Source organism: Falco punctatus (assembly GCF_963210335.1).
Source record: "Falco punctatus genome assembly, chromosome: 8".
NCBI classification, from domain to species: domain Eukaryota; kingdom Metazoa; phylum Chordata; class Aves; order Falconiformes; family Falconidae; genus Falco; species Falco punctatus.
Window position 1 is genome coordinate 42,818,958 of NC_137588.1, and position 24,662 is coordinate 42,843,619.

The 24,662-nt window shown below is 41.5% G+C and overlaps 1 protein-coding gene across 3 annotated transcripts in view; it reads right to left on the minus strand.

Annotated features, from left to right (window-relative positions):
• Nucleotides 1-24,662, minus strand: part of NR4A2 (nuclear receptor subfamily 4 group A member 2) — a 40,073-nt gene continuing 15,411 nt past the window's right edge. For all 3 annotated transcript variants that reach the window (XM_080399285.1, XM_080399284.1, XM_080399283.1), the window contains one exon: nt 1-24,662. This exon is cut by the window's right edge and continues 5,758 nt beyond it. The gene's annotated coding sequence lies outside the window, so the exon portion shown is untranslated.

Genomic DNA, 24,662 nt, shown 5'->3' on the forward strand with positions numbered 1-24,662 from the left:
CCCTGACTAGCCTGGCCCGGCCCGGTCCAGCACGGCCCAGCACAGCCCTCACCGGCACAGCCCTGACCAGCCCGGCCCTCCCGTTCCTGCCCGGCTCTGCCTGGCCCAGCCCAGCCCTCCAGCCCCTACCCGGCCTTGACCAGCACTGCCCGTTCCTGTCCGGCCGTGATCATCCCTGCCTGGCCCTGACCAGCCCTGCCCAGCCCAGCCCTCCTGGTCCTGCCCAACCTTGACCAGCCTTGACCGTCCCTGACAACTAGCCCTGACCATCCCTGACTAGCCCTGCCTGGCCCTGACCAACCTTGACCATCCCTGACAACTAACTAGCCCTGCCGAGCCCTGACTAGCCCGGCCGAGCCCTGACTAGCCCCACCCGGCCCTGCCCAGCCCGGGGACACAGAGCCAGTGGCTGCTGCCCAGCCCAGACACCCACAGCAGCAGTGGGGCCTTGCAGGGTTCACTTTGCATTCAGAAGATGACGTGGGTATGGCTGTAGGCATAAACATAAAAATATTTAATTTGAATAACCTGGGGAGAGCTAGGCATGTCTTAAAAAGAGTCACTCTGTAGACAAAAAAATAGGCTTTTACTGAAAAATGGAAGGGTTTTTCCCTTGGAGGTCACATAGAACCGGTGGGCCTCATTTCTTGCCGTCAGACAAGCACTGGGTTTGCCCAGGAAAGCTCTCAAAATTAATTCACGCTATCATTGCCCAGCATTTCCTGCCCAATACCCACATACTCTCACAATTAATAAATTACTCTCACATCTTGCAGTGCCATTTGAAGCACAGGGCCGCACCAGGCACGTGTCAGAGCTGCTGAGAAGGGAGAGGGTGCCATGGAGGACACATCTTATGCTGAGCAGCAAAGATGACCAATACGAGTTACAAGAAGAACACCGTGGAGACGTCTGCTCTTCTGCAAACGCCCTTTACTTTGCCTGGGACTTGGAGAGGACAGTTTGCCAAGAAGTCCTGGAAAGGAAGCTGGTGACAACAAAGAATTGCAGCAGCTGTTCCCCTGAATGAACGAACCTCAGTAGAATTGTCCACAAGAAAAGGACGGTGGATGACTGTTCAGACCCACCCTAAAAATGCGGCACTCCTACTACAATTCTGTAGTTACAGACGTCAAAACAAGAAAATGCACGACTAAAAGTAAGGCAGGGAACTGTACACAGTAAGCAAGAATGGTGTTCAAGTGTCATCCTAAACTTGCATGAGAGAAAACACTCTAGGTTTAACTTCATATTCCAGCTACCCTTTCATATTCATTCTTCGAAACATGACATTAATTCCCAAAACCAAACTTCTCAGTTTTCCTCTATAATCAAAAGAATTTCAGAATTCTCCAAAAAGCATGAAAACGCCACCATGCAGAATCTGATTTAATGCAGCAGTCAGGGCAAGATCCTCATTAAATCTTCATCCTAAAGTACCAGAGCTGCGTAACTTCTTTCCACTTTTCAGCGCTTTCACCAGCGCTTAATCTTAAAATGTTAAAGCCCTTGACACTTAACTGCTGTCCTGTGTATTCACCCGAAATAGCTTGCCTGCGTAACTTCATTGCATTCTAATGCCACTCCTTTTCTATCCTGCATTCAATGCAAACCATTGTCTTTTAAATAAGTAAGTCAAGTCCAAGTAAACCCATTAAATTTGGAAACATTCAGGCTTAAGATTTATGCTACAGCATCTATACATTTCTTCTGAACGAACGTAGGTAGTTAGCCTCAAGGTAGTCTGTCTCGTAAGATGTAAGCCCATTGTTTGCCACTTTAAGCACATTCATTAATAACATCTCAAGGATTTTAAAGTAAAGTTTGAAATAGATGCAAACTGTGAGAAAAAGAGATGGGCATAATTAAAAGATGTCACATGCATACACCCTAAATCTAATATAAAATTCCCCAACCCTAGAGTCACATCTGATTGAGATATGGCCAGGCCTCATGAACACCATTTTAAAACTATCTTAGTTCTTTAATAGCCTTTTCACAGTGAAACTCTCCCAGGAAGCACTGACTTCCCAAGGAATATGTTTTATTGAAGATCCATGAGAGATGATTTTAAAAGACAAAATGACACATTCTCCTTTCCCTGCTTGCCCTGCCACCAAAGATGCCAGGATCTCAGCAAGACAGGTAAAAGTTTCTTACCATTTTAAAACTCCCATTAAAGTACTTAATCTTAGAAAAAGAAATAATCATAAACTGAGAAGCTATAAAATCCAGAAAGTTTCTGTAGAGTGTAGGATTTTTAAAAATGTCAAAGAGAAACACGATAAATATACACTAAGATAAAATTGTAAGTGGCAAATGATTAAAGTGTGAGGCCAGTATTAGAAAATACTCCTTTTAAGTAAGTAGAGAAAATGCAGTCATCCTGCCAATGAAAAGCAGTCAATTACAATAAATAGTGTATGAATGCATCTCATATGCTTTCAATGCAATACACACACCAAAGGAGAACTGTCAAATTGTTATAATTTGCATGGGAGAATTACAAATGAGACATAAAATATTCTTTTGAAATGCAAGTTATTTTTATTTTGGAATTACCATGATCAACAGTGATCCCCTGCATCCAAATCACCAGACAAGGCAATAATAAATCACAAGGACTTATGCTGTAGGCAGCACAAAGAACAGAGGGTCACCGACTGTTTTGCAGATATATTATCATATTCACTTTCTACCCTAAGTATTCACAGGACATTTGTTTTTTCAAGTATTCCATATTAATTGCCAATTACACTGATCTACTTTGAGATATATTTGCCCTGTCCATTTGATGACTACCATCCCCATGAATGAAAAAGTGAAGAGAATATAAGTGTGATATAGTACAACCCCACATCCACTAGAAATTTTATGTACAACCTTTGGGCTTGTGGCTTATCTTCCCAGATACAAATTTTTTGTAATTACTTTTAGAACTTTAAAGTATTCTAAAACAAAAAAGTACACTAAAAAGGACTGGATTGCCATGGGGTTGATTCTTGGCGGGGCGGGGGGGGGCAGGCAGTGTTTTGTTGGGTGTTTTTTCCCCAGTTACTTAAAAAGTTACAGGGATTGCATAAATATCTATGGCTAGTTGTCGGCCTGATCAAACAAAACTGCAACCCTGATTAATCAATACCGATGGCCATTATTTAATTTCCCTTCTGGTTTCTATAAACTGAGTATTTTGTTCTGCCATAAATCCTGTATTTCTTTGTAGTTGCTGTTTATAGTGTAGTATTAAAAGTAATGAATTATTTTATTGGCCTCATTATCTCCATAAGAGGCATGCAAATGCTGTATGCTGCTTTGACTTAATCTTTGTCAATCAGCATGTCTTGCAGAAAATGTATATCCATTGAACATGAGCTCTGTACAAGGAACACAGTATCAACAGCTTTATGTAAATCTCTAGAAATACAGAAATACATGAACAGTTTTAGTGTTTGCAAGTTGTGAAGATCCAAATTTCTTCATCTGCTGATACTGTAAGCTACCACACCTATCATATGTGAGATGCCATCTCTAAAGAGGAAACACTTTAACAAAACAATCTCACAATTTTGTTGTATACCAAAAAGAAAAGAAAGAACGCAAGCTAGTTAGATAAAAATGTTTCTACGTGTTAAGGTCCCTATAAACTTCCAATAGCTGTCAGAAGTTCTCTTCAGGAAACAATTTTGGTTTTTATATATTGCTCCTGAGAAAACTCCGCATGTGTGACTAGGACCAAAATGAAGAAAAGCTTCTTCTTCGTTCTCAAAGATGGACAGCAACAGGAAAGCAATTGTTTGGGAGTTTTCATGTGTTTGATTATTGGAATCGAAGAAAATGTGCTTGTGCAGTTCAAGATAAGATAAATTTTTACATTTATATATTTCAGGTCACATGCACAGTTCCTGGCCAGCGCATTTACAAATATGGAAACTCAAAACCAACATCCAAGTTTGGGAGCTCAGAGCCTGTCTCTAAATTCACTGCTTATTAATTTTAGACCTGCCTCCAAATGCCTCCAACAGCTACCTTCTCTTCCAGTTCATTTTCCACTCAAGTTCATAAAAAGAGCAGCAGTGCTTCTTCCAGTGGTATTTTCTATTGTCAGCAAGACCAGAGTCACAACCTTCTTGGCCCGCTTTTCTTACTAGCTCTCTACTGCTGTTCACACATGCAATGCAACCCACAAGGTTTGATGTACTCTGTCATTATATCCCTCCAAGATCTAACTGGCTGGCTGCAAAGCTTTTTGGCATAAGGTATTTACTGTCCAGACAAAAAAAAGGTTTCTTTTCCTTGCAGTTGTATCAGTGCTGCGGTGAAAACAATGGACTCTTTTTTTTTTTTTTTTTTTCTTCCCACAGTTACATCTTTTAAATTTTTTCAGTCACCTTCTTTGCCCTCCTGGCCTTCCTGTTCCATCACCACTGGGAACGATATCCACAGCTCTGCCCAGTGTCTCTAAACAAGGATGAACGCCTCCAGAACTGACTCCCTGCAGAGGGTGAGTTCTAGGTCTGAAATGGAAGAATTTCCTCTTCCTAGGATTTTTAAAACTTGGGTTACTTGTATTCAGCAAACGAAAATTTTTGGTCAAGTAAAGGAAATCAGATTGCAAGGTAGGCATTCCCAAGAAAGTAATGGCTGGATTCCTTAAAAATAAATTCTTAAGCAACTGGGCTCTTGATTTACTGAAATTAATGTGCCTCATATCTTTCTAATTGTTCTTCTAGTACCTCCCTACTTTTAGTAGCACATCTTTTTTGTTAATTGATTACAATCAAATTTCTTCAATTTATCCCACATTCCTCAAAGTCTGCTAATCTAGAGACTAATCCTTTTGAGCTACTACCTTTCATATAAACCCCCAGGTGGATTTCAAATATGATATGATTACTAGACCCTAGATATTCACCAGTTTCCATCATATTTATCATACTTGCTTCATTTCCTAGGAGAAAGGGTCTGATTCATTAAAAATTATATGCCCCATTTAAGCAGGTTTTCTGCATACTTTACTCAGGAAAAAATGCTGAATGCATTTTTTTCCACATAAAAGTATGTCTTTTTTGTGATTTATCAACCTCTTATACCCTGTCTATACGTGGATGCCTCTCTGTCATGTACCCTAGTGGTACATAACTCCTGAAAAGGGTTATAACAAGCATTTCCAACTTCCAGCTCAGAAACCACAACTGTTTGAGACAGAACAAATGTCACGTGGTTTTACTGTTTATGATTTTTTTGTGGTTTTACTCAGGCACCATGATTCACAACTTGAATTCCCTGGAACAGTTAAATTCACACTGAGTTTCACTTCAGTTTTGAAAGACTGATATCCAAGTATTTGTGGGTCAGACGCGATTCAAATAATACTAAGGTGGGTGGGGTTTTTTGTAGAAGCACAGATTTTCGCATTACTGTAATTTATCTGTCTTTATTACTTTGGAGATTTAAGTGAGCCATGCCACAGTTAAGCACAGGAACTTTTAATAACATCTAGGATGAAATTCACTCTTGGGCCCAGAGCTCAAACAAGGTTCTCTGGTCCACCTGAAGGCTTCAAGATGGAGTTTACATAGTCAGGCACCTTTGCACAACCTCCTTATATTATGACAAATTTCATAGCTGAGGGAAAAAAGCCTTTTCAATACTTACCTCATGAAACTGTTTCTTCCTTTTATTTCCTTTTGGTTGGAGAGGGGGAGAATATGGGATGGGGAAAGGGCATTAGAAAGAGGTAAGATAGGAAGCAAGAGGCAGATAGCTCTAAGGAAGATGACAACCAAAAAAAGAAGGGTGTTCTCTATCAGCACAGTGTTGGTTTGGAAATCTTGAAGCTAATACTGAAACTAACTTCCGTATCTTTTAAATGAGAGAGGATCTGAGACAGAAAGCTTCGTTTATAATGAACACCTCTCATAAATGACTACCAGAAAGCTTGCAAAAGTCCTTATTAACATTTCTAGAGTCCAAGTGAGTTCTGAAACCTCAATATACATGACAGTATAATTATTATTTAACAACACTTTGCAGCAGTCACCATTAACAAAAACACCCCAGTATTTATCAAGTCCTGCTGATATTCAATCCATAGGAAAATGAAGGTGGTATCATTAGATACCACAGGAGCACTGTCAGAACTGACAAGGACTGCCTCATAAGCAGCAGCCAAGTACTGAGAGCTTCCATAACAGAAGCCAATACTAACTCCAAAGAACCACCACTGATCTCACATATAGGAGTTACCACATCCCTTTATGGTTAGTATATCCAGGCATGAAGAAACATAGAAGTATAAAGAGACATTCTCCTGTAGTTCAAACTAAAAAAAAGTCTGAAACGTCCCCAGAATTCTGAAGCATGCACTGTCTACATGTTCACATAAAAGATGCCTCTAGTAAAATATCAGAAGGATAAAAATTGCAGAGACAAAGGGCAATTTCCAATATCACTGTTCACACAGATCTCAACAGATACTCCACAGACACAGCAAGAAGCTCCCACTGACCAAGTTTTGAGTTTCTTGTCAAAAAGACAGGAGTCTTGGAGCTGTGAAATTCATGGAGAGAAAAGGTTTTCCGATAGTCTCTGTGGCTGTCACGAATTTATTCACATTAGTCTTCTGCTATATTAATCAATAAGGTTCTGCAAAATCACTTTGCCTGCCATAGCAGGGAGTCTTGAAAGGCAACTTCCTAAGAGCAGTTAAGATCTGGTACAAGGTGAGACAATCCTTGGGCTTCTCCAAGCGGTGCTATACACAGTGACACAGCCTGTGAGTGCTGGTTTCCTTCCTACTCCACGGTCTTGTTGATCTCACCTTTGTACAAGTGGTTACTGATAGAAGTTGTGCTTTCCAGTCTCTTCCTTGCTGTGCCTGTATCTCATTTGGCAAAGGAGATAAGCACAAGGACTTCTGCTGCTCATACCATTTTGACAGAGCTTCAAACCAAGGTAGCTAAAGCAAACCCTTCCTTTCAGCACTCCCCAGAGTAAGATTCTGCCTCAGACTTCTGCCTTTTTCCTTAAGGAGAGAAATTGCCTTTTTGCTGTAATCTAAAGGAGTAAGATTTATCCTGAAACACGGGTAGTTCATATTTCACAAAACCAACATAGTTAATACATGCAAAAGTGTAATTCTTATATTAAACAACAAAAAGATTATGAAACTAAGTAAATCACTGCATCATTTAATCTTGCCAGTGTTTAAAATGCTAAGTGTTATGCAATTGTTTGCCATGATCCAGACCCCAGCTTAAGAAAGCAGCAGAGATTCTGTTAATGCCCTAGAACACTACCATTGTACAACACACTTCCATCAGGGAAAAACACCAAAAAAAACCAAGACCCTTGCTTGCACTGCAATGGGCATTTATTCTGTAACACACTTTCATGATGCCCCGATCTGTTATATGATATAACTAATGACTGAACCATACAGTGTCATGGATGCTTTTGCAGAAGATGGTCACTTGCTAGCCTCTGCTAAGTTGTAGTAATGGTAACATCAAAGATTCTGCAGTCCCAGTCCCTGTGGACGTCATTGAGTTTTACATGCAGAATTAGATAATGCCCCACAGACAAGAAATGCACATACCAATAGGGAAATAGTCCCTTATGTAGCCATACAAAAAACTGTCACAGAAACATGCTCAGGATGTGACTGAGCTAAAATACAAGTGGTCTGTGTAAGAACAGGGTATCAAGTAGTTCTTTAACTTTCAGCGTTTGGGTTCCACTTTGAACTCAGTAATTATACAACACAAAAAGTAGGCAGTTAGCACAGAGACAGATTTAGCTGCTGACAAAACTCTACTATTCACAAAGTTCAACCAGTCAGAACTTCAGTTATTCAGAAGTCCTCTGCTTGCAGTATTATGGGTATGTTTTCCAATAGCGCGTATTACTCAGGCTAGCAAAACCAAAACATAGCCATGACGAACTACACAAAACTTTTCCACTGTATCTAACAAAACTGCAAAAAAGGGAAATTTAGATTCTATATGGAATAAACAGAGAAAAAACAACACTGCAATCAAAGTTTATCTGTTATTTGTCTTATATTAAATCAGAACCAGCTCAAAGCTAATTTTTTTCTCCATTTTGAAAAAAATTCCTCACAACTTCATCTCAATATGCCTTTTGATACTGCTTAACATTTTCTTCTAATTATTTAGAAGAAAACTGACTCGCTCAGGTTTTGGGAAGCTTCACATCCTAACCCATACAGTCGGCCATACCACCTAATTATGCTTACAACATCAACCTGAAATCTGCAAAAGAGTTATGCCAATGATAGCACAGAAAAACACATGCTAGGCATAAACATCTTCAACATGAAAGTCCCACTATGAGCTCTCATTTCTGCTTACAAATAGCATATAGTTTTTGGGGTTTCTTTTTATGATATAGGATCCAGTCAAATTTTGTTAAAAGCACAAATGAAATTATTTTGCAGAATTTCCTACCTCTCAACTTAAAATGCCCTTTTTGTGCGTGTTTTCCATTTGGTTTATTATCCAGACCACTAATGTCCTTATAGAAATATTTTACAATTTTGTAATCATTCCCTGTGTCCCTACAATTCCATTTTATCTATTTACCAAGCATCTCATACTAGAATACATCTTTATGCAGACACCATTTCATTCAGCACCTACCTTACCAGTCACGTTTGCACTTATTTTGTATTACTTTGCATGCACAACTTTGCATTTTTGTGCTTTGTATTAGACCCTCAAAACATTTGATTGTGTTTAAATGAAAGAGAGAAGCCACTTACATATTTGTGATAAGTTTCCCTCCCTTATGCGGAACATGAGCTTCATCCCAGCCCGATCATGGAAGCAAGATTAAATTGTCCAAAGTGTTACTGGGAGAAGTTCCTCTGATATGGAATAAAACTCTGGAAGGCACGGGTGGGAGGAGCAAGAAGAGCTTTAAAGATTAGAAGGCCTCATAGAGTTTGGAGGGGACACATTTTGAATCTATCACACTCCGACATTAGAGGTAGCTTTATGTTTTGTTTTAAGAACAGTACAGACCCCAGTGAATTATACAATGGAATATGTCTCTTCAATGTAATCAAAGTTGACCTAACAGATTTGTCTTTCTGGCTATACAATCTACTGAAAAACTTTACCGTAAGGAAATCAGAAGTTGATTCTAATGACAAAGAGAAAAATAACCTTTTAAATATACAGCAGGCCTAAAGAAAGCAGTTCCTATCAATTATACGTACCACAATGAAAAGCACCGTCAGGAAACTAGTAGCTCTTCTCTTCATGACTTCTGAGGAACATGTGCTCTACAGGACTTGGATGTGGTTTAGAGCCAGCAGAGCCAAGACTGAGGCTGGCAGGGAGAGAATACGCCATTGCCTGCAAGAGGTGATGCGCTCAGAGCTGCGGCTCCCAGACCTGAGACCGAGGCCCAAGAATTAACTAAATACCCCAGTACAGCACTTGTGTAACACACATGACTTACCCTTTAGTATCTACCTTCAGGTTTTCTGAACAGCCCATAGGAAAAGGGTGGCTCTGAACTCAGAGCATCTGAGGAACTGCAGGGAGAAACCAGATTCTTTTCACTGTCTATGTTGCTCATGTGCTTCAAATAAGTACTTGTGATGGGGCAGACAGACAACAAAGGCAGACAACAGCAATGCTTCCGATGCTGCACTTGGAAAACCACAGCACTTAACCTAAACATTACAGGGGATGCTGAATAAGTACATGCAATTAAAAAAAAAAAAGTATTTATTAGGCTTGGGAAAAGTACTCCTTCCTCATTAGAGGACCAAAAGGAATGGACTTCAAGCTTGCATTATAAATGTATTTCAAGGGCATATCTCCAGGTCTATGCAAAAAGATATGGTTCTAAATTTGTATAATAATAAATAGATCTTATTAAATCCCTCAATATAAAAACATGTACATGATTCCTTTCCCAAAAATGTTTTCATCATAACCTAAGTCAAGTTTACCTGTTGCTAACTAATCTCAGTTTTAGAATTGCTGTTTACTAAAGAACGTAATGCTAATATCTACAAAGTTAAGAGCAAAGAGTAAACTTCCCGAAGTAGATGCAGAAATTGAAATTTATATTGCCAAGCAACTGAGCAGTGGAACCTAAATCAAAAGGCAGAGCCACTGCTAGTCTCATGAACATGCACAATAAAGCCAGTCAGATTCCATTTGTTAAACATGTTATTCAATTAATTTTGCCGTCTTTACTGAATAATTTACTTGATGAATCAATTCTTCTGGTAAATAACCACTTCTACATCCCATTGACTTCTGTGTGGGCAAAACTGATTTTTCTTTTGGCACTAATCGTGTTTTTCAGAGCCAGTAGACAAGAAGGCAGGGTGGGTTAGCAGGTAAACTGAGGGAAAGCAATAAAGAGCATCTGGTGTCAATGAATCCATAGGTAACCAAGGCAGCACCCTCCTCTGCAGGAAAGGATTTAAGCCAAGCTCAGCAAATCAACAGGGCCACAGGATAACCCTGTTAGCTTTCAGCTGCTGGTAACCCATGTTCATTCAAACCAGCAATATGGATGATGACGCACTTGTATATTTTTCCCTAGTCTGGTTAGCTACCAAGATCCCCCTTGGCTATTAAATACAATATGGGAACTCTTAAGGACATTCTTTTATTTAGATAGTTATGTGACTAGTGGAAAACATTATAACATTTTTAAAAATGAGGTTTTCCTGTAAGTACCATCAATTTCCTTAAAATGTTTGCTGTGAAACCTTTATCTCAGAGAAAAGCTAAACATAAGGATACAGAGAAGAGATATTTCTGCATCTATTTGAAGAAATCTCATCCATAAAGAAACAAATTGCCATGGTAATTATCACTATCTTACTTGTAATTGTAAGAATAACCCTGCATGGTTTATACATATGGACCGTTCTCATTCCGTTTGCTTTAATTCTCCCTAGAAAGAAGTGATCTTTTATGGAGCAGAAGTATTAAATGTGTTCTGGCAACCAGGAGGCAGTGGTTTATTGAGGTGCTCTGCCACAAAGCAAGCCCTGTCTGCAGATTTTGAAGTGTTCCTGGTTGTGCTTCAAAGGAGTATTACTGGAGACTAAAACACCAAATCTTCCAGGAACACTTAACTCAATATTCACCAGCAAACTTGAGAATTACTTGCCTGTTCACTAGGACAGTGCTGTCGAAAGAGTAACAGACTTGATCTGCATTATAGCAGTGTTAGTTTACATTAGACTTCCTCTCAAAAATAATTACTAAAAACCAAGAAAGGGTCTGTATTATCAACATGATGAATTACTTAAATATCAAGGGGGTGAGTAGATCTACTGTGGTTTGGGTTGTAGGGTTTGGGGGGGGGGGGTGTTTGTTTTGGTTTTTTTAAACAGTGTCAGAGCACCATGTAAAACTAAAAATCACATTTGCATTATATAGCTATGCATGGATTAATATTTAGTTCCCCTAGTCATGGCAGATAATCTATTCTGAAAGGCCAAAGAGTGAGAGAACTCACATTCCTAGTCCAATTAGTCAGTGGAAATAAATAATCAAATTCTTCTAAACAATAACCAGCTACCTATCGGGAATAAAAACTATCTGCCCGTTCACCCAGTCTTCAAACACAGCAGGTGATACCCACAAGCCAAGTCACAACTTTAGTGTAATTAAGTAATGTTTGTGTATTTATTCCCCGAATGTTTGCTAAACATTTGTAGGCTGGAGCTGGTTGGTTTTCCAAGAAGGACTTTCATACAATTAGTCAAACTGCAAGAGTCAGCCGCAGGCTGGCAGAGCTCTGCATGGATCTGTGAGGCTGCGGGTCTGCCCAAGCCCAAGCCTCCTCCGATGGGGAGCACAGCATGGTGGCTGTCCCCCAAACAGCACTCTAGGGAGGTTCATAAATCATAGGCAAACAACATGCACTTAATTTGTGCTTGAAGACAGGGAATTAAGGCAGCTTATGAAACTACAACCCTACAGCTACCTCTTAAGAGCTTGAATCAAGACATGATAGAGTCTTGACAAACCAATGAAAGACTATGGGTAAGTCAGTCATTTCACTTTCTGAATATATGGCTACATATTTTAAAAGCTACTCATCCAGATTACACACATCTTTCTTGGGGGATGGTATTTCTAAATATGTGAAATTTCAGAGACCACATTTCTATTTCCAAACAGGATTAAGCAGGAGAGCGATTACCATAGGAATGAGTAGCTAAAAATAAATCCATCCGCTCTTGATGGAGGAGAAAAGGAGAATCCAGGCCACAGTGAGGACCACCTCCTCGCCTTGTGACCAGGGCTTGTCCAAAGGGTACAGCATATCACCTGCTAAGGGGGTCAGAATATGGGGCTAGGAAAAACAATTTCAGTATGTCCTTAGAGAAGAGCTGAGCAATGAGAAAGTGCTTGTAACAATTTGGAAGTACTACGAGACTCCTCTGTGACATTCTCAAATTTCAAGCCCTGCAATAGAGAACTGGCATAAGAACAGCTTAATCTTAGTGTCTGTATGCCTAAACTGTATTTATTAATCTTGAGGATTAGTAAATTAACTAAAATTATCTAATAAACTATTAATCCCTTCAAATAGAGAAAAATCAGACTCCAAAACTTCCATTTTAATTTATTCACTACTGGCACAAGATCCTACTGAAGCTAAAGGCTGCTCACTTAAGGATTAAGCATATACTTCCAAACATAACCATATATCTTCAAATGTAACCAAAACAGTGAAATAATCTCATAGAAAAAATAAACCATAACTTTCACATTACTAGTTGCATCCCAGCTTTGCTCTCATTGATTCTGGGAAATGTTTTATTACTCATTTCAGGATGAGGGTTGGCCCATAGCTTTGAACATAATGCATTTCAGAGAAAAAACAAGTTTACCTTGCCTAAGAAAAAAATTTGCAAGTAAGCTAGAGACAAACTCGCCCTAGTCATTCATTAAGCAACTGAAAGCTTTTCGCATTTCCCTTGCTGGAATGAACATTTCCATTAAATATTTTTCAAAGATGATAGGGCCATGTGTGCGATTTCTGAGCCCACAGCTGCGATACAGACAGCACGTGTACACGGGCTCACGTTATCCATGACAACACACAGAACAGAAAACAAGCTTATGTGCTTGCTGTGAGGCAGCACAAATGCAGATCGTAAGGCAGGCAGGTAAGTGATTGCACCTGAGAAGCTTGCAGTCGATTCCTGGCTATCCTGCACGTGCCAAGGGATTCCACTGCTCCTGCTGGCAGCAAGGCTCTGGGCAGAGGGCTGTCCTCACCTGCCCTGCATGCGCCTCCGACTCCCACAGACTCTCATTTAGCTGTGTCTGCTCTTGGCCTTTAGCTTTATTAACACAAACTGAAACTATTCCCCCTTAAGATTGATAGTTTCTGTTCTCCTGGATGAGGATTGAACAGCCCACACCCCGAGGAGCCAGTGTACACACGTACCTGCGGGTCTAAGGAGCCGCACATGCCCTTTAGCATCCGAAAGACACATTCAGCAGAGTCGCCGATTAAGTCAGCAGAATCACTCGCTGCTTTCCCAGAAGAACTAGCCCCAGTTGTCAGGATAAAGTATCATTTTTATCACAAGGCAAGTGCTACCACTGTATTAAAATCAGGTCTAAAAAAACAAGGTCAAACCCAATACAGTGAGAAATATTACGGCCAGCATATAATTTCTATACCTTAACTTCCACTGCAGTGTTTTAAACAGATCGGGCATGGACCTTAGATTAAAACCCACAAAAATAACAAATAGCCTCATTTTGTAATTTATATGTTTTTCTACTGAGATAAAGGAGGTGGCCTGGCCATAAATTTACCAGTCCTAGTAGTGCAAGAGTACTTCAACTTACTGCTTCAATAGTTCTAACACTGAAAATACTGTACAAGATTCTTGCCTATGAAATCCTATACCATAGCCATGTCTGTGCAGAGAGTGTTACCTGGCTTCTCATCCCAAAAATCAAAGCACTCAGAAGTATATTTTGTAATTTCTGTTTGATTATTTTTGACTCATAGATGTTAATAGCAACTGCCCTCTAGAAACCTGGAATTAGAAAACTCTCATTAGTTAGATTTTTCTCCTTCTGCAGGGAACTGCAATTGTTACTGTAATATTATTTACAAGTAATGAAAAAAGACATGGATTTCACACTGCATCAAAACAGAAAGATTGTTGCAAGGAGTACCACAAATAGATACTGGGCTGGAGAAAAGTGTAGCGTGGTGCTGGCAGCAAGGGTGGAATTTTGGTTTACGGGAGAGGTTCCATGGGGACGCAGAGGCATGAAATGGGGTTTTCACCTGCCTGATACACGTCCCAGGGAACCTTCAATGCAGGTGCCTCGGGGTGAAGGCTCTCAAAACCAGTGCAAAACCAAATCAGGAAACAGGCAATAGGAACGCTAGCCATGCTTGCCTCCAGTAACTGCCAGCGCTCACCAGCTGCAAGAAACCTTGGCTTGTCTGCAGCTGCTGCTGCCACAGATGTCAGAGCCATCCCCCAGTGCTCCCAGTGCCACCACTACCCGTCCCAGGTTGTCCTGACCGCTGCAGGCCTCCGTCTGTTAGTGATGGGGGAGTCTTGCCCTAAAGTCATACTCTTCTTGCCTTGCCCATGGGTAGGGGGACCAGAAGATCTATTAGAACAATACCACAACTGTCTGATCTTACACTAAGAGCTGCCCAGCCCTGACTGCTCGCCAAGTGCAAGGAATACAGAAAATTGAAATATCCTATGCTGTGCACTCATCCTGCCTTTTACTCCTGATACACATACACGTACGAGGACAACAGAAGCAAACTTTTTTTAAAGTTTTTTCTCAGATTTTTGGCCTCAAGTTGACAAAGAAAAAAAAAAAAAGCCCTTATTCCTATTAATAAATGCAATTAAACTTCAAGAATGTTAATTGTAGCCCTGACTTAGTCCTTCGTAATCTGTTATTTTTCTCCAAAGGCAGCTACACGACTAAGCTGTTCATGAGAATCTGTGCACAACACTTCTACGGCAGGCATGTAAGATCTAACAAATTGTATCATCCATGTCCTTTGTATCCTCACATACCATAATCATTTTGAAAGCTTCAACACATGTCTTCGAATGGTGTCACTCTCTATAATGAGACAGGCAAATCAGATTGGTGTGAGAGAGTCTTAATTGCATTACATCATCTGAGTTGCAAATGTCTGTCTAGTTACTGTCCAGGTAGGGCAAAAGAAGAGAAAAATCCATTTTCTCTGACCCCAAAACAAAACAGACTTCCATTACTCATGGGCATACTGTACTACACGCTTCTCAGGCACACTGCAACAGTGGGTAAACACCAATGGAGATGCATCACTTTTCCCCCTATTAATGCTCTAGGAACCCTGGCTTCCAATGTTTTGCAGTCCTCAAGGTATATTTCGTATATTGTTTTTAAAGCTTATTATAGACCCTGAGGAGGAAAACTTAGATCAAATACAGTTTGACAGGTAAAGGGCATTGTGAAGACTCCGTAAGCGTACCTGCTACAGGGGGAATGTGCTCACGATGTAGAAAACCCTTTCTATGCCATGCAGAAAGATGTCCCCTGCACACATGTTTCCAAACACTCCTTACTACTGATTAGGAAAAATTATGATTTTACTTATGTGAAGTACAAGCACTACTTTACTCTTTTTGTGCTTTCTTCCTCACTGTCACCTTGCCACTGCACAGATCAGCTGCAGAAATTGCAAAGGAAGGAAGAGGCAAAAGCCAGCGTCACAGATATCCTCTTCATATTTGAAATAATGCACGTAAAACCAAATCCTTTTGTATAAAAAACAATACACTTCATAGCAGCTATGAGAAAGCCTCGAAACGTGGACATTTTTAAAAGTCCTTCTGTTTGTTCATCAACCCAGCCAAGATGAAAAGCTTACATTTGCAGGACTGGTGAGCATTTTTATGCATGTAACCTCAGAATATCTTAATGGTAGAGGACTCCTTATACTGAAAACCAGTTATATCTCTAACATGTCTAGATGCAGGTACCCAGAGTCTCTCCACTCACTTCTGAAAAAAATTGTCTCCGTCAACTTCTTTTAAAAGTTGCATTTTGATGTAGGTAATGTTTTTTGTACTTAACTCCCAAAAAACAGTACAAGGCTTTCTGACATAATAGTCACAGGAAGAAAAATGCTGAAACATAGTATGTTATGGACTTCTCTTTTTAGATATGTGAGATTATAAAGTACATAAACCTAGTGCTGTAATAATTTCTACAATCCCATCTAAAAATCTCAACATTTTCTGCTCAATCTTTGCAATGCTCATGTTTATGTTCCAATTTTTCCGATTGATTTAGTGACAACTGTTTTTTAACAAAACAGCCGGGCTTTCTTACTGAGATATTACACAATACATTTATTATTCAAAAAGTGGATGAAAACAGTACTGAAGATAACTCGGTGGTTAAATTTGTGTCATATATTAATTTTACATAACGAAACTCAGTTGAGTTGAAGTATGCCCCCAAAAAAATATCTAACAGGAGGAAGACAGCCACAGCTATTCCTTCGGTGTCCGTGGGCTGGGCACACGTGCTTCAGCTCTCAGCTGAGCCCCCCCCACCGACACCACACCTCTGACCCTCTGCAAGGACACGGCCACGTTCTCACACGGTGTCATAGCTACCAAGGTCTCCTTGCACACCCTGCAGCATTATCATCAGGGAAATCTGTTGCAAGGAAGATCTGAGAACAACTGACAGCAGATTTACTGTAAATCCCACAGATTCAGTACCAGACACCTTCAGAAGACTGCCCGGAAAAAGCAGCTAAAACTGGGCATAACCTAATACACAGACAAAGAGGAGCAATGTGGGTGGTTAACTTTAACTAGGTAATGGGGTTTGATCAAGAGCCCACCAATGAAGAACTTCAAGTAGAATAGACAGTTTTTCAAACCTGAAAAATCACATCTTGTCTTTGCCTCGGAGGAAACCTACCCATCTTCTAATTGCAGCTTTCCAAGACAATAAAGCCTATCCATCTTTTAATTACAGATGGTTTAAGTAAACACACTCTTCCCACTCCAGCTCTTATCTTCCCAAATGATTCCCAAACTGTGGGATGGCTTCCTCGTTACAGCTCCTTTATCCCCAGACAGGGAGACATTGCTTAAACCAGCATTAGTCCTGTTCCCAAGTTCTTCTGTTGGAAGCAGATCAGCCTCCTACGCTGTCTATTACATCAGTTCATATAAGCAACAGAAGGAAAGACATTTAATTTACCCCACTCAGACAAGGACCACTTCTTCAGACCTTCTAAAACAACGAGGAGTAGCCCAGACCTTGCTGACAGGCTGAGACACGTTGCAGTCGAACGTTCCTCATGCAGTGAGCAAACACGTGGCGTTACCCAAACATCTCGCTGCAGGCCGAAAGAAACAGAGAAAAGACGTGGTTAGGCAAGGGGGCTGAAGGCAGACCAGTTGCATCCTGCATGTTAGTTGTGTTGGTTCTTCTGAACAGTCACATGCAAATCAAAAAATTAAAAATGGGAAACAGAAATAGGGAGTACATAATTACATAGCACTACCCGAGAAGATAACAAACGCAGGGTTACCGCTCAGCACGTAAGGTCTCTGCTCAGGCCTTAGCGGTTCTTACATTGATGACCTCTGGCTTAGCAGAAACAGGGCAAACCGCAGGTGATCTTCCCGAGATGTCCGACTTCAGCAATGCCTTACAAAGGCACTCCATGCTAAAACAGCCCCATTTCCTAGGTTCCAAACACTTTGAACACACGGTAACTAAATGGACAGTTCTCCTCTTAGTTCGTTAGCATGAGGCATGTGATCTTAATGAGGTTAAACTGCAATACACTTAATTCACTGGAACCCGGGGCTCAAACACTGCCATGTGTCTGCTTTCCAAAGTCATCAGAACATCAGGGCTCTCGGCCAGTGTTGATGTGTATCTGCTTTGGTGTCACCCACAGCTTCACGGAGGGAAGCCTTGCCATGAACAGCCACCTGGGCTGCAGAGGGATCTAGCTGGTGCATGGAGAAGGGAGCACTAGTTCAGTGGGCACCCCCCCCCGGGCGGAATGGCTGCCCCCCCTCTCTGCCTGCCTGCCTGCAAGATCTCCAACACGCCGCAGCCTGGCGTGTCCCCAGCCTGCTCCCTGGACTTGGGCAAGGTGGTTGCTCTTGCAACGAACTTAACATCTCTAGAAGAAATCATTAAGGTAGGTTTGTGTAGGTTTGTCCTCTGTGGAATTTTTTTTTTTTGAGTCTCCCTTAATATTTTGAGTTCACTTGTGCCCCAGTCCAGAGGCATTCAGAGTTCAGCTCAAAACCAAAGAAAAACTAGCTGGATTTCATAAAGACTTATTGCTGATGCTTATGTTGATGAGGATTTTTTTTCCCTTTTCTAGCTTTCTTTTCTCTACAAAGTTGATACTTTGCAATGCTTTAACCCAGGAAAATGTAAAGGCTTTTTTAGAGATATTTGAAGGATTGTTTTTTTCCCCACACACTGCTGTCTGGTAGGAAAATGTAATCTTTCCTTCAGAAAGTATGCACATCTACAAGTAATGCAGAGAAATGCCGAATGGTAAACTTAAATCCAGATATACTCTCCCAAAACCTGATATTAAGCTATTGTTATTACACTGTTCAAGGAATCGAATGACTACTAACCATAATTTAGCTAAGATCAAGTGTAAAATCTGTTTAATAATATCAGATACATCCTCTATCTAGGAGATTATACCCTGCATTTGCAGGGCATTGACTCAATAATCTAATAGGTCTTTTCCATCTCTGACTTCTATTAGCCTATGAATTATAACAAAAGGACCATTAGGCAGACCATAATTGTGGAAACAGCCTTTGACACATGAGACTAACTACTGCCATGGTACAGGAAAAAAACCTAAAATTAAAACATGGACAGACAATTGAAAGTAAAGCTTTCCCTTTATCCAAGTGTTAACTCACTTGATTAAAATCATGAAAAAACCTCAGTAAGTCACAGAGAAGGCACTTTTTCTCCCCATCTTGTTAGGTAAAACCACCTTGTTTTGACAGCACGGCAAATGCTGTTTTGTCACTGAAGGAGGGACCAGGACTGCAGTTTATGTGGGATATTTTCCTAAACTGCTGGGTCTGCCCAACCAAACTTGCCCTACAGTTCAGACCAACGCTGGCAGACTGCCTGGGTTCTGCTGAGGAAAGTCACGTGTCTTGGCTTTCAATGAGCTTTACCTGGGGAAGAAGAAGAAAAAAGAAAAAAGAAAAAAGAAAAGAAAAAAAAGCGCACACCAAAAAAAAACAAAAAAGGCACAAAGCATACAGCCAAGGCTCGCTGTTGGTGAGAGAGTTGTAAAATGCAGCCATACTCTCACAGCTCGGTCTGTCACACATTCCTGCAAAGAAGGTCATCAGCTTTGCCAACACCTTAGAGAAAAAGATGAGTTAACAAATGGAGTCACACATTTTAATACATTTACAGGGAATGTAAACTTCACAAGAGCCCAGCAGTGGGGCCACCTGCAAAGATCATCAGCAAAAAATTCAGATTTCAGCTCCCTTCTGCAAGGGCTCATTTAGATTGCTGAATTTATCCTGTTGGCTGTATTAGCAGTGGCCAGGTACTGCTCTCCCTTGATGTTGCAGGAGCTGCCAAAACCAATGCGAGACAGAAGGCTGCCGGCACGGACGCGTTATTTCTCCCGAGCATCTGCCCTCCCTTGACAGCACGGACGGTCCCAGGCGCCGCGCATCAGCCCCCGCCAGCACAGCTCCCCCCCCACAGGGATCGCACCACCATCATGTCCCGTTCAAAGTGACCGAAGAAGACCCAGGATGCACACTGGAGGTGTGAACAGCTGAGTGAACTACAGATCCGTCCCTGAGCACAGCGGTAACCATGTGTCTGAGCTCCTGTGCCAAGGCCTCGATGCTCTGGGTGCACAGGCACTGCGCTTCTGGCGGGTGCGCAGATCCCCAGGTGTGCTGAGATTTAGTATCGCAGGTAAGGGAATGAACGCACCATGAAGTCATGCCTGTCTGGTCCCACGCTTCCGCAGTCCACCACTGCAGGGGTGTCGCCCCTCCGCTCAGAGAAAGGTTTTAGAGGAGCACATCAGCATTTGCTATTGGCAAAGCACCACTGACACTGGAAGTGAACCATAATTAATGCACTTCTGACAAAAATCACAGCTTTCAGTTTTCCGTAAAATTTCTCAAGCTTAATTAATAAGTACTTTTTACATGAACAACTGTTCCTTTTTTTCCCCATTACCATCTAATACAACTGTTTATGCGAAACACATTCATTAAAGACAGTTGTGCAGCAGCATCTGTTTACACTGCTATTTGCAAATACTGCGAAAAAAAAGCAATGGCTAATATCTTACCTTTATAGATTCTACTGCTTCCAAGATGCCTAGCTGTAGGAACTGCAAACTGGAGCCAAGCCCATGCATCCATTTGTTGTACAAGCCTCCTCGCACAGCTGTGCCACTGCACCATGGAGCAGACTTACAACACATCTGCTCACCCAGTCCCAGCCCTCCGCTGCGGAGGAGCTGCCAATTGTGCCTCGCTGTGCCAAACCGTGTGGCAGAGAGGTTTTATTATTATTTATGAAACAGAGGGATATCCAGTAGGGATTAGGAGGACTCTCAAGATCACTTCTGTTTGTGACTCGAGCAGGATTGGAAAGTGGGTATTTTCAAATGGCAGGGAGTAAAATTATACATTTCTGCAACAACATGCTTAGAGCTATATTAACACTTTCATTTAAAAATCAGTTTTCCAAGGGGTTTATGAGTTGGCAGTAAATATTGTCCATGAGCTAATAGCGGCCACACCTGAATTATTTTTCTCATTAAAATCAGATCCTGAGAAATATCCATGCAAAAAGCCTGTTGACTGAACAGAATCCGTGAAAAAGCAGATGGGCAAAACCCGCTCAGGTTACACAGGGAAGTTTTACTAGTTTACGGTTATGGCATGCTCGCTTTCGTCACCTGCTGTACTTTATAGCCACTGGCTTTGGCAAACAGCCACGAGCAGTACAGAAACAATCCTGCACTAGCAGGAGCAACAGTATGAGCCGAATAGAAATGTTAATACCAACTCTATCACGAATACAGCCACCATGTTTAAACAGGGTACTCAGCATTTCATTCTGCTGGACTCCTGCATTCGGAAAGAGGGGGCTGCTACATCTCCCCTTTTCACCTCAAAGCACACTTCCAATTTTAATTTTGGCCGCATGTCCCACAACAAGCTCATTAAATCCTGCTACATTTCCTTCCAGCTCCAACTTAACATCTTTTCTTTAAAGTGACTTCCTTCTCACTAATATGTTGGTCTGCATTATTTCTGCACTAGACAGCAAAGTAACAGTTAATCTGGAAAATAAAGTCATCCTGAGCCTGACCCTAATTCCTAGACCCAGCTTGTCTCAGGGAGTCAGAGCAGTTTGCATTCGCTTGTCAGTTTCTGAAAGGCCCTACATACATTGGTAATCTCTAACTAACCCAATTGTTTGGAAAAAAGAAAACAAACCACCACATTAATTTCACTAAAAATATGACACACCTGCTGTTTGTCTTCCAAATCATCAGTACCGGTGCTGAAGACCCTGAGCTTAACACCAAGGGCTGTAACAGCTTCCCTGGAAGCCTTGCCCAGACCCAGCACTGCCTTGGTGCTGGGCTTCCAGTCCACCAGCTGGCTTCCAGCCACGCCACAGCGCTCGCAGCCTGGCCCCTGTTAATTAATCTTTCGAGCAAGATTCTGTGCGGTACTGCATTAAAAGTTCAAATACATTGCCATCTTCTGCATTCCCACGCACTGATTTGTAATTCCGTCTAAAACAGTGGATATGATGGCACGGCTTCTCCTGCATTAAGAGGACTAACCACTCCTGTTGTAGTTTCATGTTTATCTGAATAAAGAACACCGCAGTATTAATCCCAATTAAATATTTGCTTAACTTGTAAAGGAATCACAGACGTACAAATGAAAACAACACAGGATTTCTTTCTCACATTGCACTCTGGTGCAGAAACATCTGCAAATGTTCTCAGGGCTTGTACATCCTCTGATCACTACGGAAAATAAACCTGCTCAGAGTTTCCATGGCACAGGTATTTCTAGGATTACAAAAATCATGGTTTCTACCTACCCCTCGTTTACTGAACCTGCAACTTTCTTTCCTAAGATTTTAAGACAGGCATAGATAGCAGATGTTTGTGGTTAATTTTAGCTAACAGTCCCGCTCTGGTTTTGCTAATATCAATGTCTTTTTCCAAATAACTTTACGCTATTATTTCATATTTGTTTTGCAAATCTGCTAAAAATACGACTCTAAAACAAAAGTATTGTAGGAAATGTGTATTTCTCAGTCCTAGCCATATTGCTCACATACAAATGATTAAGGAAGTAATGTGAAAACATGAAATTTATTTGTTTTTGTTAGGAAATGCAATGAAGTAAAAATTTTACAGTTCTTTGAGTTCTATAAGCTCTATCTTCAGGAATTAGCACAAAGATTCATTTTTATAGAGGCTTTTCAGGAGAAAAGACATCAGTATATGACTTGAAATTAACTTGTAATAGGCGCAACTGTGTTTTATTGTCCTTGCTTATGCCCTCAGTTACACAGCAGATCATTCTTGCTATAAATATCATAAAGACATCATTTGGGGTTTCTATTCTTTGGAACCCTCTACCATTTACATTAATTTTTTGTATATACATATATAATTTAAAAATGGTATGATGCTATGCTAACAAGTCCTTGTTTCAGCCGTTTATTAATGCCAGTATACTCACGTGCCTAAGGTTTGTAAAACGAGACTCCCATTGTAAAGCAAAACTCATAGCCACATACTGGAGGTCGTGTCACTACTCAAGAGTCTTATCCACATTATTTGAACACATTGTCCAGGGCAATACCCAATTTTACAGGAAACAGAAAAAAGCACCCTATAGCACCTAGTCACTTAGCTTCTCAAAACACTTAATTGCAGCTGTAGGGAAATGTTGTGTTTTAAAAATACGATAGTCCTGAACCTTCACTAGGTAACTTCAGCTACAGCACGGTTTGCAGGAGCAGCGAGTTCTGTTTCCATGGGCTCAGCAGATTCCTGCTTTTACACTTCTGTTTTCCATTTCTTATAAAAGGAGAGTAAAGTTGTCAAAAATAAGGATTACTTAAATGACTCTGAAACAAAAATACCCAACAACTAAAGGACTTTTAGAACTGGAGAGAGAGAGAGAGATTAAAAAAAAAAAAATCATAGTTTGTGGGGATACTTGCTAAGCTGTGCTTTACAAAGCGATCCTGATGCCAGGGGCTTGCCTTCCACAGGCTGAGAGCACGGAGGCAGCGCATGTCACTGCAAAATGCTGATGGACCCCCCCAGCCCAGCTCCATCCCACACCTTCCCCCAAGGTGAGCATCTCGGAGTCAGGCTGCATCCCACTCCAGGGAGAGGGCATGGAGCAGGGAGCACCCACCCCAGCAGCCTTGGAAAGCAAAGCAACCCTGGCATTGCTGCCAGGGAGAGCTGCTCACCTGCCCTCCCGCCTGGAGGCAAGGAGCTGTGCTAGCAGCTGGCAAGGAGCAAGTGGAGATAAAAACAGGAGAAATATCTGGGACAAAAAAAATGTCAGCCCATACAAACCCGGGGACAGTCTTAAAGAGCATAGTATTTAGAAGCAATCCAGCAGAATTAGCTATGTCAGTGTTTAAAAAAACAAACTCTGTGTGCTAGAGGTACCAAATCACCCATGGAACCTTCCGACAGAGCTCTGCAGAAGGGCAGCTGCTGCGCCCTCCAGAGAAGCCTGGCCCCTGTCTCTGCGCAGCAGAAGGATTCGCAGTTTGCACCTTTTCTTTCAAAATGCCCATGCTTACAGTTCCCCAGGAATGCATTTAAGTAGCCCAACAGGCTCAGGAACAACCACTGCGGAGCACCCACTGTGATGCCTCGCTGTGGCTGTGGTCCATTCTGCCAGCCCTGGGTGGGCTCCGGCTGCTGCTCCCTCCTCACCCATGCAAGGGCATCCACCGGGACACGGCATCCCTACCTGCCGCCTCAGCCACATTTTGCCCATCAAATGGCATGGCTGTTCCAAGCCCGGACTGAGTACAATCGAGTGGAAATTAAGACACTGCTTTCAATCTGAAAGACAGCGGTTCCACTCCCCACGCTGTGAGCTGAGCCCATCCCTTGCTCATGGTGACATTCTCTCCCCGGAATCAGAACATTTCCAGAGGGGCTGAAGCACCCACTCCCTCCTCCCGCAGCAGAGCCCCTCGTTGTTGGCCTTTCCAGTTTTGCTCCAGAGCTTGTCGCTTCACTTTATTTCTTTATGAATAAGCTGGAGGGTTTCTTGTCTGAAGGTACATACCTTAACTGTTTAAGAGAGATGTGCCACCAGCGCAGGCCTGGCGTTTTCCTTGCTATACACCGCAGTGTGCATCAGTGACATCTCACCCTGGGATCAAACACACGCAATTACCAAAGCGCCAGTTGAGCAGCTGTTCCAGTAACTAAACGCAGGCACTTTCACAGCATTTAAGGATTACAAATCCCGAACATCTTTATAAGTTTTGTTGGAGAACAGGAACAGGCAGAAAAGACTT